The 15,058-nt window shown below is 35.0% G+C and overlaps 1 long non-coding RNA gene across 2 annotated transcripts in view; it reads left to right on the top strand.

Annotated features, from left to right (window-relative positions):
* Nucleotides 1-15,058, top strand: part of LOC111091751 — a 117,590-nt gene that overhangs the window by 80,355 nt on the left and 22,177 nt on the right. For both annotated transcript variants that reach the window (XR_005376026.1, XR_005376025.1), the window contains one exon: nt 8,777-8,878. This is a non-coding gene — a long non-coding RNA (uncharacterized LOC111091751). The remainder of the gene's footprint in view (nt 1-8,776; nt 8,879-15,058) is intronic.

Here is a 15,058-nt window from a genome sequence, read left to right as displayed (position 1 = left end):
CAAAACTACCAACAATGTTCTGGAGACAAGTTACAATCAGGCTCAAAAAAAATTTAAAAAATCTTGTATTTGTCTTATTCCATTCTTATTCCTGGTTTCTAGACATTCAGAGCCCACGACCAACTACTACAAACCCTATTCTCATGAGCTTTCATTCAATGAATCATTCCTAATGTCTTCCTTTCTCTTCCCAAACTATCTGTTGTGTGTCTCATTTCTACAGAACTCTATTTTCTTGCATAAGACTTAATTTGATAAATGTGCAGTGTTGATTTTGAGGGACTATATTAAGGTGTCATCTAGGGTTATTTTTTTAGGTTCCCAAAGACATGGCATTAATTCACAGGAATAACATTAAAGACAGGGAGAAAAGCTATCTTCAGGACTTCATAATTTCTTTCTTTAGTCCACATATTCATTTTTTGAGCACTATGTCATAGGTACATTTCTTTATGTAGTAATGAATTTATTATTACCTGTTATATCCTCCACTCCTGCCAGTATGTGCTTTTGCAGGCTCTAGAGTATACCATGTTCTCCTGCTGTGAGTCTTTGGACATGTTTCCCCTAAATAGAGATTGTCTGCAATGACTCTTGTGCTTTATCTCCAACACGTTTTCTTAATACAACTTAAGATCACTTCTTCGTGATGGTATTTTCCATTTCAGCTGGCTACTCATCAAAGCATCCACTAGCTCTATCCTATAATATATTTGCTTACCAAATTTTATCATAACTGTTTTCTAATTTATCCAATCTCCATACTAAACTTTAGAAGTTTGAAGACCATTACCTTTGTGTCCTTGTAGAAAAAAAGCTCTTATCTTGGTAATCAGGTACAGAGATGTTTGTGGAATAGGTGAATAAATGAATGATTGAATGAATACAAGAGTGAATCTGCAATGGAAACATTATGGCAAATAAACTATAATAAGATAGAGCCAATTAGAGATGACATGTACAAATAATGTTTGATCAATTAAAGGTACCTGAATTGTGGCAGACCACCTTTTATTTCATTATTATAAAATGAAATATTCCAAAAAACACCTTGTCATCTATATCCTTTTGAAATTCACATTAACATTTTCTTTGATAAAGTCTTTCCAAGCCATTAGAATAACCCTATGTTTTGTTTTATCAATGGCATGAGGAATACATATTGACCTTAGATTAGTTTCAAGAATTTCCCAGTTCGGTGGAATCTGAACTATTGGATCCACCAGATTATTCCTCCCTTGGGCACTAAACTGAATATCAAAGCTCATCTCTAGATGTAATCATGAGCAACATTGCCCACACTTTCACTCCTTGTTACCTGGGTCTGGGCCAGACCCAGTATGCTGTCACAAAACATATACCATATGTCATAAGAAAGTACTTCAGCCTCACAAGATACTTCCTTTCTGCCTAGCAGTAGCTAGATTTTTCAATAGGCCTATCTACTATCCTACAAGGCCATTTGGTCCTATGTTAGAAAACTGGGTGCATATTAAAACCAGTGAATTCTAAATGAATTATCTTATTATCTCACACTGGGAAGTAAATTTGGATGCTATGGTTTGCAGTGTACCATTCAAGAGTGTTTCTGGAAAGAACAAGGCAAAGGAAGTCTAAATTAAGAACAAGTGTCTCTTACAGTGAGGAAACTGCTAAGTATGTCTTTCCTTTGCTGGAAGGGTCCAATTTAACCAGTATGCTAAAAACTGGCAGTGTGGAACTCTATCAGGAACTCTGAGCTGTTCAGTATTTTAGAACTCAGCAGGGAGTCTAGTGAACTCATCCTTGGTAAGGGAATATTTGTGCTCTTTGCACCATGAAGATCCTTAGTCACTGAAACAGTTTCCATGAGAATAAGCTGTTTTGCTGTTTTTGTCTGTTTTAGTCCTTTCTTTGTTGCATCAGAGCCTGAAACAGGGTCTGGCACATGATAAGAACTCAAATATTTGAATTAATATATTAATCTCTTTGTCCATGGATGCTTTGTTTTTGAAACTATTTTTTTCCCCACATCAGTTAGGCTGACAAAAAAGGTAAATAATATCCTTAGTATGGGTTATCCTGGCCATTTCATTATTTAAAAATACATTATCCCTGGTACATCTTTGAGAATTTGCAACAGAAATAGATGATCTCAGATTCTGGGCTATTCCAAAGTGTACTTCTATGAATCTCTTCCCTATCTTATTACTAATCATTGTACAACTTTAGCCACTGCCTAAGATTAGATATAGCTGTACTTCATCCTGCCTTTTTCTTCTTCTAACTATATGAGAACTATATATACTACTTACAATTATATTTATAAGATTTCCTCATCCACTCATCTGTACAGACTTCAGAATCTAGGTTCTAACTCTAGCTTTTTATTCAAAAGCTTGATTTTTTTTAAATCAGGCTATTGAACAAAAGTAAATTTCCTATGAGACATAGATTGGAGAGATAACTTCCAGAATAGTTTCTTTGCTCTCTTCTTGCATGCCAAAGGAAAATCGCCAGATAAGCTGGATTGACGTGTTTTTTTGTTTTTGTTTTTGTTTTTTTGTAAGATTTTATTTATTTATTCATGAGAGGCACAGAGAGAGGGAGGCAGAGACACAGGCAGAGGGAGAAGCGGACCCCATGCTGGGAACCCGATGTGGGACTCAATCCCAGGTCCCCAGGATCACACCCTGGGCTGAATGCGGTGCTAAGCCCCTGAGCCACTGGGGCTGTCCGGTTTCTTAATCTTAGTAGAAAAATTTGGTGGTCACAGACCAAATGGAATGAACAATTACATCTCTGGAAATGAATTGACACTGAGGTGCTTGATTGTGGCTAATGAATTAGTGGGATCCTAGGAAAAAATGTGACAGGCAAAGTACTTGAAGTCTCATTTGATTTATATAACAACCCAAACAAACAAAAGCACCTTCTAGTTTTGGTGAATGAAAGAGTTCGACACCAGATTAGAGATTCTGGGCTCTTTTCTTAATTTTATATACTTGAGTCAGTTCACAGAATTCTTGAATGAAGGATAGGCAGGTGTCCTTGAGCAAGGACTTCATGTTGGTCTTTTGAACAACAGGTGCTTCTCCCTTTCTGCCTCTTACACAACTTCTACCTTTGCTAGTAGTTCAGAAAATTTCAGCTCATCATTTCTGTATGATAAATAACTATAATTTCATTTCACTCTTCTCATATTGAAATCTTCTTCCATTTTAGAATTTATATTACCCCCTTGACACACAATTATGAAGTCTTCGAAAGGTATAATCAAGATTTATTCATTTTTTCCCAACATCATACCTTCTGTATATTTGCTGCACTGAATGAAAAATTTAGTTCCTTTCAAAGATTTTTTTTCCCACCTAAAAACAACGAACCATAATAAAGCCTGTTTTAGAATTTTGCTTTCTCTCAATTTCATAATTTGTTAGACTTAACATATTCCTAAAAATCATTAAATGAAGGAGGATTATGTGGGGAAATTCCCAAATCCTGACGTATGGTAAAATGGTATAGTAGTTAAAAATGAAAACAAATACACTTCAAAATATGGATAAGTGCTCTTCCTTCTGTATTACCATTGTTGGACCATAGACAGGTACATTGGCCAGCTAACCATTGAGACCAGCTGTGTCAATGGTAGCTGAGAGGACAAGCAGAAAAGAAGAGGCAATTGCATCATGCTCACAATTAGTCAAAAATAAATTGCAGCATGACAAGAGATGGACATTTGAGAGCATTTTCTCAGTTTTTATATCCCAAAATACATTTTTCTTAATTGTTAAAATACAAATAAACTGCACCATTCCATATTAATCATCACCTTCCCAATGAAATCTAAATTCCATTGTATGCAATAAGAAACTGATCATGATTTTGCCTCCATGTCCATTCTGTGGCTTTATATCTCACCATAAGTCATCTCTTTATTTCCAGTTTCTTATCTTTTGCCTCATTTTGGGTTTTATAGAAGCAGATCCTGAGATGAAGTTTGGGAAAAACTATTAGGGAGTGGTATAGTGGAACAAATAGGAGACAAAATGTGTGCTGTCAAGCAAGTTAATATTGAGGGGAACTGGAGTTGACTCCTGTGGGAGTTCTGATAACATATAAGACCCCAGCTTTGGAGCTGTCCTGCAAGAGGACAGATTGCACCAGCTTCTGGCAGGCATTGCATGGTCACGGATTCATTTCTAAAAGTTTGGTTACCTGGATTATCTGTTATACCATGAATATTTATTGTCAGATTCCTATTTGGCTCTTTGTGTGTTTTGTCTTGGGAACAAAAGCTCAAATCTCTTAAAGTTAATATTTATGTTGTCAAAAAATAGAACTCTACAGTGCAGATTGAAAATGTGAATGAATACTTCAAATCTTGGTTTTTATGGGAAAAAAAACTGAAAGAACATTCATAAGGAGCGTAATGAAACTTACATATTCAACCTTATATTTCTTAGTCTCTTTCAAAGTTACTCTGGAAAATTAGAACAAAGTAAACAATTTTAGCTAAAATGCTATGCAGGTTTATGTTTTGTTTGGATTCTCAATGAGAATGGAGAAAACTCTTCATTATGTTGGTTTTCATTTGCTTTTTACTGTTATAATGTCAAATCATATACAGTATATCACAGTAAAAGCAAACATGTTAACCTTATGGTGCTTTTTTGAGTGTTAATGATGATGTTTTTCATTATTTGTTTTTGTAACAAAGCATTATGGTGCCAATGGAAAAAATAAACCTTGTAAAACATTTTATCACCTATTCATCTTAAACAAAAGTTTCATATATTTCAATATGGTGCAATATTGCAGTACAGAATTATGCAAACTAAAAGGCATTTCCACCTGCAGAAAAACTGATTGTTATTACAGAAGCGGAGGAATGAAAGCAGATGAAGAAAGTCACCTGTGTTGTATTACGGCAATAAGTTTTAAAACACTCATAATCTAGTGATGTCAATAGCTCAGTTATGATCAAATATATATTTTCATTTTGTGTCTATGTGCTGGCCCAAGCTGACAACTAAGATACCATCAATCATAAAGGGAGAAAATAACAAAGCTAAAAGCAAGTGACACGAACTAAATACTGGGTGTTATTCTATGCAAAACAAAGTTTGTAAATCATATTGAGAGATATAAACAATTATTTGATCCCAGAAGAATCTATATAAAATATAAGACCCCAATATCAAATCTAAACCCTGTTGGATAATAATATTTTGCCCATGTGGTCTGTAACACTCCTATTTAGAATTCTGGATTCCCACATGTAAATGGTATAAATCGTACCTTTCTGGACCCACTGCCTAATGTAGAGTGTGAAAAATAAAAGCCCTCTCAAAGGGTTTTTGCTTTTCTTCCAAGCATCACTTCTCAAGGCAGATGCTGTGCGCTTCCCACCTGAGAATCACTCTGGCACATGCTTGGAGACCACGACAGTGTCTAGCTGAGACCTCTTGAGTGGTGATCAGAAGGGGTCTGTGAAAGAGGGAAATACAAGCTCTACCTGACTGGTAGAGTGGTAGAGACCTCATTGCTAATCTAGGGAAGATTTAGGTGGTACTTTGTTTATTGTAAATTTATTATATTCAGACATTTTCAAGTATTTCAATGCTGATGTTACAAAAGATGCAATCCAAGTTTTTCTAAGCCAAAATACTGCAGTCAGTGATAAACATATTTTCTATAGCACTTCAGCGAAAGAGACAGTATTTAAAAACTATTGTGAAAAAAATGGATTTCAAAGTATTTTAAGTTGTCTTTAAGGAATACTCATTCCGTCTTGTCTGTATATAGTTATCTTTGTCTAAGATTGCTTTTCTTTAACATTTTGGTTGTAAAGTCTCCTAACTATTCCTATTCAGGCATTGTTCTACTACAGCTGCAAAATTTCAGGTTAGAATATAACTCTCCTGACTACTAAAGCCCTATTCTGTCTAATTTCAACAGGTACTTAAAATATTGCCTATTCCTTCCAGATGGATGTTTTTAAAATTAGTATGAAAGGTAGATAAGAAAAATATATTATCCAGAAATGTATTCTGTAAGTTACTTTGTAGACCTCAAATACAACTTCGACCCAAAGAAAATAATAAAAGGACAAAAGAATAATTTTGGAAGCGCTGTGTTTATGGTATGGATTGGTGATTTCATGGATGTATACTTATTTCTGAAATTCCCTAGTTGCATACATTAAATATGTACAGTTTTTGTATGTCATTCATACCTCAATAAAGTTGTATTTTTGTTTTGATGATTTTATTTATTTATTTGAGAGAAAGTGTGCAAGCAGGCCATGAGCAGGAGGGAAGGGGTAGAAGGAGAGAGAAGCATTTTTTTTTAAAGATTTTATTTGAGAGAATAAAGTATTTTTAGGAGGCAATTAATGAATAAATTTGTAATGGACTAGGAAAAAGTATGAGGTAATAAGTTTTTCTTTGCCTCTGCTCCAAGTTGATCATGTGACCCAGTTCATATACCTTAACATACAAAAAATAACAGTTTAGAGTTCACAGGAAGAAAGCCAGCTTCCATGATCTGTGGTCCTTGGACTCTCACTAATGGTTTGGATGCCACGCCTGCTGACTCCCATAATAACCTGTGAATAACTCTGCTGTATACACCCTCTCCATACAACATTTTAAATTTCTTTTTTTTAAATTTTTATTTATTTATGATAGTCACAGAGAGAGAGAGAGAGAGAGACAGAGACAGAGACAGAGACAGAGACATAGGCAGAGGGAGAAGCAGGCTCCATACACCAGGAGCCCGATGTGGGATTCGATCCCGGGTCTCCAGGATCGCGCCCTGGGCCAAAGGCAGGCGCTAAACCGCTGCACCACCCAGGGATCCCACATTTTAAATTTCTATGAATATTATCCCTGGAATATAAACTCTCAGAGAGCAAGAGATGTTTTTCTTGGCATCTCCAATATCAACCTGAGTACTCAATAAGTATTAATTGAATGTTATGAATAAAGGAGCACTCCCCATACAAAAGTGGGAGCTACCTTCATTTCATCTCTTATTTGAAAGAAATAATTCCAGTGTTCCAAGTTCCACTCATTAGTGATAAGCTCCTGTTTTGCAAAGAGATCCATTTTATCCTTATGCAAGTTGAACTCTTGGTTCCTGATAAAAGCTCACAATTTACATACATAGATTACCTTCTCCCAGGAACTGTCCTTAAATTCACAACATGTAATAGATATACAGTGGACATAATTTAACTCCTCTAAAATAAATTATACTGTGGCGAAAGCGAAGTTCAACTTCTCTTGCCAAATTACAAAGTTAAACCACTGCATGAACTTTTACAAATTTCATAGCCTGGATTAATATACAAAAATCATTATATAAATAGGATGTACTTTGGCCAAGAATATTTTAGTTTGATTACATATATTCTATAGTAGTACTAAAGTAAAACTTGAGAAAATTGCTAGAAAATTAAAGCTGGCAAAGTTGGTTGCAAAGGGGAGGTGGCAGTAAGGTTCATGTCACCATATTCTATGAATCTTAGAATATCTGAGGACATTTAGACATAGAGTTCTTGTACCATGAAACTTTTGTTTTTATTTTTAGGTGTTTTGGCTTTTGTTCTGTTTTAGGCATTTTTTTATAATCCAGTGGGTTTTTTTTTAAAAGATTTTATTTATTTATTCGTGAGAGACAGAGAGAGAGAGAGAGAGAGAGAGAGGCAGAGACACAGGCAGAGGCAGAGGGAGAAGCAAGCCCATGCAGGGAGCCCAACATGGGACTCGATCCCAGGTCTCTAGGATCAGGCCCTGGGCTGAAGGCAACGCTAAACCACTGAGCCACTGGGGCTGCCCTAATCTAGTGATTTATAGATATTTCTTCCCTATTAGAATTCCTTACTTTCTTAGTAGTTTCTAAATGGGAATCACTTTAATTAATTTTGCTACACTTATTGGGCCTTTTTGTCTGAGCACCACTTGGGACCCTATTCAGCTCAAAAATGTGCCATTATAGACTTCTTTTTTTTTCCCTTATTTTTTCAAAGGAGTATTACTTTACCTGCATAGGATCTTATGCAGATCCTGAGTGCAGATCTCACTTTTTTTCATTATTTTCTCATTTTTATATCTATTTTTACCATGGAGTTATTTGAATTCTGTTGGTATTTCTCAAGTGTGAGGTGTATATCCATGGTTTTCTACTCTATTTGGCATTTCAAATATGTCTTTTATACAGGATTAATCCTCTCACACTCCATTCCCAGTATTTTGGGGGATTTTTTGTAAGATTTTATTTTAGAGAGAGAGAGAGAAACATGGTGAGAGGGAGAGAGAGAATCCCAAGCAGACTCTGCACTGAGCACTGAGCCTGACATAGGCTCCATCCCACAACCCTGAGATCAGGACCTGAGCCGAAATCAAGAGTCAGATGCCTAACTGACTGAGCTACCCAGGTGACCCAGTATCTGCCCTTGTGACTTATTTCCCTCTTAGGCTTTTGCTGTTGAGGTTTTGCTTTAATTTTGATTTTGATTTTGTTTTGTTCTGTTCACCCATTTCCTCTAATTTTGCTCTTCTTTAAGGGAGGTTATGAGTTCTGATCTATTGGGATCAGTGGATAATTTTTTAAGAAATATATTCTGATCTCTTACAGCAACATTCCTTTGTTGTGCTATGGAAATTTCACATAGGACAGTTTTTTCCCCTCCATTTGCTTGATTCGATAATGCATTTTCTATGCAACTCGACAAGAGGAGAGGATTTGTGTGTTGCCTTTAGCCCATTCCCTGTTCTTGTGATCCCTGCAGGGTGAAGCGGAGAGCCTGTGAATGAGGCAGGCAGTCTTCCATCTTCACTGCACATTCTCTGACTGTGAGAAGGATGCTGACTGTTATGAAGAACCAGAGGAGGTATGTAACTTTAAAAAGTAATAATTCCACTAATTACATCAACCGGTACAATTTATGAGTACCCTCTGTATACCAGATGCAATACTCCTACTGACTCTCATTCCGTTATTGATCCTAAAATTTAGAGATTTTTATTACTGAATGTTATAGATGAGAGGAATGGAGATAAACTCAAATTGTTCCCTTCACATATTGATTTTTGATAGGAGAAAAATTTTGGATAGTCAAGTAATAATGGAAAGAACAAAGCTTTGAGAAACAAAGATGAGGTCAGATTCTGTAGTTTTCGGTATTCATTCCAAAATATTTATGCAAGAGTAAATGTCAATTAAAATGTGTTATGAGAACTAAGCATTAGTGATTTGGCGATGTGTCTGTAAAACTTAATCAGAAGTGATATTTACATAAAAGGATCTTCAAGACTTGATCAGCTTGTGTGGTTTTATTTCTCCAACGTTGTTTGAGGTAAGTGAACACTAATGCGATAAAACTACTTTTAAACTATTGTTATTAGGAAAAATTTACTGAACATATTTTTAGCCAATTTACCTGGTAAGATTTTCATTTTAGTCTCACATACACATATGTCTTTGGCATTTCAGTTTATCTTGCATAGTATGGGGGAAATGTGCTATATAGTTCTGTTTAATAATGCTTGCTGTTTCTATTTAAGCTTCTTGAAAATAGGTTAAGGGCAGTTAAATGGATCAGGATTATGTTGTAATTAGTAAAATTTAATATTTCTTTGCCTAAATCACAGTATGCTTTTCCTCAATTTACTTTCATCAAAGTAAGTCATTATTCAAGAACATATAATTAGCTTGTTTTAATCTTATCATTTTCAGATACCTGCTAAAGTAATTAGCTTTCTCTTCTTTTTAGTTAAAAGATTGCTAAAGGATCAATGCACAATACATCATTTTTTATTCCACAACACCAATTACTTTGACCCTCAGTGTAAATTTATTGATTTTTCTTAATAGTACATTATCACCAGTTACTCACAGCATGGTGTTTATTAATTAGTAAGAGAAATATAGATTCATTTATGAATAGCTATCCTTTTAAGTTTCTTGTCTAGAATGTGTGGTAGTATGGTTGGTACCTGCTAATAGCATGTAGAATTTAAGAATCAAGTTTATTTCTCATTCCCAAGGTTTCCATATTTTTCCTCTTGAGATACATCATAAACTCAAAGTTAGTAAAAAGTAAATTGAATTTCTTATGTCAGTTACCAAGTTAATAAAAGTTTGGTTTTTCTGGCCTTTTTTTTTTCACAGACTGATTTCATTTCTTTTTCTTATGACCAAGAAATATAGGGGTGCCTGGGTGGCCCAGTTGATTTGGCATCTGCCTTTAGCTCAGGTCGTGATGCTGGGATCAAGCCCTATGTTGAGCTCCCTGCTCAGCAGAGAGTTTATTTCATGCTCTCCCTCCGCTCTGCTCATGCTTGCACGTGCATTCTCTCTCCCTCTCGAATAAATAATAAAATCTTTAAAGAAAAAAAGAAATACAAAGCAGGTGTATTGAATACCTCTTTATAATATTGGTTATTGCAATATTGTGTCAAATTGAAATAATAAAGATGAAGTACATATAACTTGGTTTAATGAAGGAATATACTTTTTGACTATTTTTGTGCATTTCCCTACTAGACTGAAACTTTCTAGACACAAAGAAAAACTGAAAGATAATATTGAATTTTCTCACCCACAATCAGGGCTTATTGTACCATTTATTCAATTTTATTCACTTGTCTGGCACTAAAGATGCATAGTTCGTGCCATATAAGCCTTAGACAGTTCTTACTTATTCTTTGGTACCTTAATGATTTAATCAGTGTCTTTTATGGAATATGTTTGTGTAATTGGGTATTTATGTGTTATGTAATTTCTCTTAGTAGATTTCAAGGGAGGAGGAGAAAGAAATGACTTTATTTCTTTCATTTTTATCTAAATATGAATTTTAAAACCTGAAACTTCGCAGCATCACTACACCCTTATATGATAAATTAAAATTCATATTGCTTCAATGACCTGCAAAAACTGTAATTCAGTATTGAAAATAGTGTATGGATTTTAGCAGACTGCCTTAAAGAATTAAGTTTACATTTTCGAAAAGTTAACATTAGGATTGCCAGTGTCTATATATCATCTACGTTATGTTTTATTAAGTTTACTAAGAAGAGTAAGTTCCTTGTAAGTAGCTTGGAGGACCAACACGCTCTATGTTTTCTTACATACATCATTACTTATGCTATTGATCTTGAATAGTATTTTTATTTCCCCTCCTGTTTAAATCCATTATTATTGATGATTATGTAAAATGCAATTGGAAGGACCATTGAATGAGTAAATACAGATGTGCTCAGGCATTACTGAAGATAGGATGAATTTTGTTTTACTTTTTGATGACTAGAAAAGTATAACGTGTGTGTGTGTGTGTGTGTGTGTGTGTGTGTGTGTGTGACATACATAGTTTTCATGGGCTTAGTACCCTGAATATTTCTTTAGGGCTGTTATTACCAGTTAATAGTTTTGATGAGGTCACAGTGTTAACTCTTAGTTTCTGGTTTACATAAAGTAATTTGAAAGAAAAATAGAAAAATAATCTAAATCCTACCATGTACACAACAGGATACAAACAATATGTTGATTCAGTGATGACTATTTACCTCTCTGTTTTTTATGATCACTATTGCCTTCTTCAAAACCCTAACTTCTATGAAGGGAGCTTCTGCTGTATCTCCATCATTCTCTGAGCACTCCTTTTTCCTATTATGACAGCCTTGATACTCCAGCCCATAAATGTAATTATTTCTCAGTATTTTTCTTGGTATTGTTTCAGAGTTTAGGCTCTAGAGCCAGATTTTACGTTTCAGCCTAGATCCTAACACTTTACAACTGTGTGAACATCGGCAAATTAGCATTAATACTCTGCCTATTTTTTCATCTTTATATAACAAAATAATAATTACTTCATTATTGTTTCCATCAGCAAATATATTATTTTAGAAATATTGACTAGTATGATGTCTGATGTTCTTAGCAAGTATATTGTGAATTTATCTCCTCTCCATTGGGGCTTCCACCTTCTGTATTGGTTCAACATTTACTATTCCAAGTATTTTCATCAAATGTCATGATGATTTTATAAGTTTTATAACTTTCAGATTTAATGATTCAGTGAAATTAATTGGATTCATTTGGTGTTGAGTTGTTTGTGTGAATTAGTTGCAACTTATTAAACTTTAAACAAAACTGAAATAAAGAAGGAAATTCTATCACTGAATGTCCACATAGTGGACATTAAAATTTGAATATTAAAATAGTGAATATAAAAATTTCTAATAACCTTGGGGCACTGGTTTGCTCACTTGGTTAAAAGCATCTGAACTTGGCTCAGGTCATGGAGTTGAGGTCCTAGGATCAAGCCCTGGCTTCAAGCCCTCCGCTCAATGAGGAGTCTGTTTCTCCTACTTCCTCTGTCTCAACTCCAGCTCATGCTCTCTTTCTCTCTCTCAAATACATACAATCTTTATTTTTTTTCTAGTAACCAATGTTTGGGCACTCACCTTTTGAATTGAAAATAATTCATATAATTGTTTAAGATGTATAAAAATTCAGTTTAAAACAAGAATTTGAGTATTTTTTCTTAATTAAATATAGTTATTGGTATAAAATACTTTCATAATATCTCATCATATTATACATTGGAAATTTTGTGTGCATCATCAGTAGAAAGTGTTTTCTTTTCTTTTTTTAAATTATCTATATATTCATGAGTGACAGAGAGAGAGAGACAGAGACAGAGACATAGGCCGAGGGAGAAGCAGGCTCCATGCAGGGAGCTCTATGTGGGACTGGATCACAGGTCTCCAGGATCACGCCCTGAGCTGAAGGAGGCGCTAAACCGCTGAGCCACCTGGGCTGCCCTAGAAAGTGTTTTCTTAAAGCATATATTCTATATAATTTAAGTGACTACAATTTATCTGAGTTATTTAAACTTAGTTTTTAACCAAAAAATATGAAAGTTGTAGAAATAACCAGGCTAAAAATTAGTGTATAAATCAGGGAAGGAGGCACTATATGAGTAGGGAATGTGCTTAGTCTCCCATCAGCTCCTCCATATAAAGCGTTTCTGTGTTTCTGTTTCTTAAGTGGCTCATTCTGTTTATGATAAGACTGTGTAACTTTTTTTTGGGGGGGGGGGATATAACTTTATCTTACTGTGTTGGGTACTTTTGTCCCACCCTTTCCCTTCAACAAATCTTTTTTGTGCTGGACAATTAAGTCCATTTTCTAATAAGGCTGATAGGGCCCTGGTCTGTGAGCTTGCTTCTTTGTCTTTGGCTGTGTCAGTCCAGACAATTAAGATGAAAAGCACATTTATATGAAAGTAGAAAATTGAGATTACAAAAAGCCATGTTAGCTTTCGTTATCTTAGTAATATTCTAAATTTTATTTGCTCTGGTTGTCAAGAATAGACTGAGTGCAAGGGATTTTTTTTCACAAAAGTTAGTTCACCTGAAAGTGAGGTCTGATTTATTTGAGACAGGAAGAGCATAATTGATGGTGCCTGAGGTCCTGCTATCTGTTTTGCCTGCTTGCATGGTTTTGTAGGGTATTTTCCTCTATGAGTGACTTTATTTTTCATGTATTTGAAAGGGCTGGAGTAGGGAAAGCAGTAGGGGAAGTGGGAAAGGAGAAAATTATTGAAGAAATACATAATCCCAATGGAATGATAACTCTTGGATTGTTGCCAAACTAATTTCCATCCATCTTGTTGTACAGTATCTGTGACTTCATTATGAAGTATTTCTGCACTAGAGTATTCTAAGCATGTATATTATTTTTAGAGACTATTTTGGTATATGATTATTATATGTATTATGTATATATATTACACATATATTAGATATGTTATACGTTTATATAAAAAATTCCATTTCTGTGTGTACATGTGTGGGATACACAAAGATACACAAGGATACACAGATGATATAGATAGGAATCCAATCTCCCTTTCCTAAATGATTGCTAATAGTTTCCTAAAACCTTGGATTAAGAGATCCTGAATTCTTACTCTGGGAAAATGGGACAGAACTGTGACCAATGCTCCATGTCTGAGAGATATATAGCACTGGGCTATGTGCTTTCCACCTCTGTCTAGAGAATCGGACATTAAGGGATGTTTATCTTCATATTTTAATAGTTACTTCAATCTTATAGCACTTAGCCTAAGTTTACTTGCGTATTCAATTCTTCCCAGAATATTTTTGCTTTCACACATATTTATCACTGTGTTTAATGTCTGTGACCTCCAAATTTGGAATTATCATTCTTTTATTCTTTCATTTTATACATTATTCAATTCAAATGGTAGAACCACTATGCATCTAGGTGTGCAACTCCTATACCTAGGTCATCATGTTTGACTCCAACTCTGTGCCTCTGCATCATGCTCATTCATGAGGCACATTGATATGGCCTCTAAATTGAGATCCACAAATGTATAGATACCACCTTACCAATGACTCAGATTAGTAATCAACATTGGGGCCCCATGAATGACAGTTTGCATTTGGACTAAACTTTGTCATTTGGATTCCAAATATTTATCAACTATACCTTTCTTTCTTTCTTTCTTTCTCTTTCTTTCTTTCTTTCTTTCTTTCTTTCTTTCTTTCTTTCTTTCTTCTTTCTTCTTTCTTTTTCTTTCTTATTTAGACTTATTTATTTTGGAGAGAGAGAACAGGGGGGATGGGCAGAAGGAGAGGAAGAGAGAATCCCAAGAGGATGTCAAGCTAAGCCTAGAGCCTGACACAGGGCTTGATCTTATGACCTGAGATCAGGACCTGAGCTGAAACCAAATGTCAGTCACTTAACTAACTGAGCCACTTGGGTACCGCTATCCACTCAATTCCAAATCAACTTCTATCTTTTTCATTCAGGCTATTGTGAATCAGGATTGTGGTAGTGACTTCCTCATTGCCATCCTTGAATTCAGTCCCATTGTCCCTTTCTGTTAATCTCCAGAAGGCTACCAGATTGACCTATATAAAGCAAAATCCTAAAAAGATACTCCCTCCCTGATTCAACTTTATTGTCTCTCCATTGCCTCAAAATATAGAGAAACTCATTAAGATCCTCACAAAAAACATCATGATCTGATTCTTGC

Source organism: Canis lupus, chromosome 22 (genome assembly GCF_011100685.1).
Source record: "Canis lupus familiaris isolate Mischka breed German Shepherd chromosome 22, alternate assembly UU_Cfam_GSD_1.0, whole genome shotgun sequence".
Classification (NCBI taxonomy): domain Eukaryota; kingdom Metazoa; phylum Chordata; class Mammalia; order Carnivora; family Canidae; genus Canis; species Canis lupus.
The sequence above is the reverse complement of the archived record's forward strand: the minus strand, read 5'-3'. Positions and strand labels throughout refer to the sequence as shown.